The sequence below is a fragment of the Lontra canadensis genome, unplaced genomic scaffold, assembly GCF_010015895.1.
Source record: "Lontra canadensis isolate GAN:19392208 unplaced genomic scaffold, GSC_riverotter_1.0 scaffold222, whole genome shotgun sequence".
In the NCBI taxonomy this organism is placed as follows: domain Eukaryota; kingdom Metazoa; phylum Chordata; class Mammalia; order Carnivora; family Mustelidae; genus Lontra; species Lontra canadensis.
In genome coordinates, this window is record NW_022631216.1 from 9,521 (window position 1) to 11,319 (window position 1,799).

General features: G+C 32.0%; 1 long non-coding RNA gene across 1 annotated transcript; it reads right to left on the bottom strand.

Annotated features, from left to right (window-relative positions):
• Positions 1–260: 260 nt before the first annotated feature.
• LOC116862135 lies at positions 261–1,594 on the bottom strand. Its single transcript, XR_004381595.1, has 3 exons — positions 1,265–1,594; positions 903–929; positions 261–288 (listed from the first exon to the last, which is right to left on the bottom strand). It is a non-coding gene; the product is annotated as an uncharacterized LOC116862135 (long non-coding RNA).
• Positions 1,595–1,799: the final 205 nt, after the last annotated feature.

Here is a 1,799-nt window from a genome sequence, read left to right on the forward strand (position 1 = left end):
AATTGACAAGATACTATTTTTATTTCTTAGTATCTTCTTTAGTTAACTTGTAAGTGTCCCACGAGACACAGGCTAGAAAAATATGGAAAGAAAAGTAATTTATATTTCTTGGTAAGTTTTCTATGGAACGGAAGTTATGTACAATACATTTTTTTCCTCTGTCATGTGGTAGTTGGTAGCATGAAATCTTGCAGATTTGGGTAGCTTAGTTACATATCTTAGATTCAGGGAAAATTATCATGGTCAGGATAATGTACTCACCAGAGTACAATGATGCGTTCTGCCAGTCTGCAGGTGAACAAAATGATGAAATATTATTACTCTCTCCTGGTCCTTCTTATATCTTTTCCTCTCTTCTCATCACTGACATTCTCTAAGCATTCAGTGACATATTTATCTGTCTGTTGCTTTTCTTCCTCACAAGCATGTGACAATTCCTTTCTTAAACTAGAAAATGGTTGAGTTGTGTATGTGTGTGGAAAAATATAAAGTCAGAAAAAAAGGCAAACTAAAAACAATAAAAAGAAGAAAGGAAATAAGGGAGATAGAAAATGAAGAAGTAATGATAGGAAGGTGGGTAGTTTGAGATAAAGATAGATAAGAAGAATGGGAAAATGGAAGGAAAGAAGAGAGGTGAAGGAAGAAGAAAAGGAAGGAATTAGAAAGAACAGAGTGAAGGAATAAAGAATTGAAAAAGTGAGATGAAGTGAAAAGGATATTCCAAATTAGGGAAAAATGAGTTAACTAACTACAGATTCTCTTCCATTTATTCTCCTACACAGTGAATACAGGCAATGGTATAATACACCTGACTCTCTGGGAACAGGGTTTAGAGCTGAGTTAGGAGTCGTCTTATTTATGGAATTTAAGAACTACCATGAAAGAACTTCTGAGCTACTTACCATTCCTAAATTGGGCTCTTCTCTGATCTAAAAGGAAAAGTACACAGAAGACTGAGACTCTTGAAGAGATAAAAATGCAAATAAAGACATGCATTCTTTGATAATCTAATTATTACTATCATATTAGTAAAGCCATTGCTCCTTATAAATTATTTCTTATGGATATAATGAAGATGACTCACATGATTTTAAGGACTTAAGGTAAACAGGTAAATCATTCCTAGCATGATAAATACAGTATAGAGAGGCTATAGGAAAATTAAAAGACACCCAAAATAAAGAGGTAAAGAAACAAGATAAAGTGAAGCATGGGATTTCCACAATATATCTTGCAAATATTTTAACTATTGGAATACAATTACCAATTTCCTTTTGCAATTCTCCTGAAATACAAAAGTGAAAACCCCATTTTAATATCACAGAGAAAAGAAAAATTAAAGTTCCTTAAATGAATTACTCGTGAAATAAGTTACTTTAATTAAAGTTTTTTTAAAAAGCCCTCACTTCTTTAGAACACTTATTGGAAACAAAACAATACAAAAATATATCACATGCTTACATGGATAAATTATTTTACATTTGAAATTCAAGAGAAAATTCCCCAAGTCCCCAGTGATATATTGTTTTTGAAGTCTTTTAGAATGCTGATACTAATAAATATCATCACCTGCAATGTGATACTATCCATCATCTGTGCGGTAACAGCTACAATTTATTCACTGAGATAGGTATTATTTAATGGCTTTATATAATTACCCAATTGAATGCTAGCGAAATAATGGGGAAGTAGTATTCCTCTGTTTACAAAATAAAGATCTGAGAATCAAAGGGGTGAACAACATGGTGAAGTTTCTGTTGGTAAATGAACAGATCAAAGATTTAAATCTAAGTAAGCTA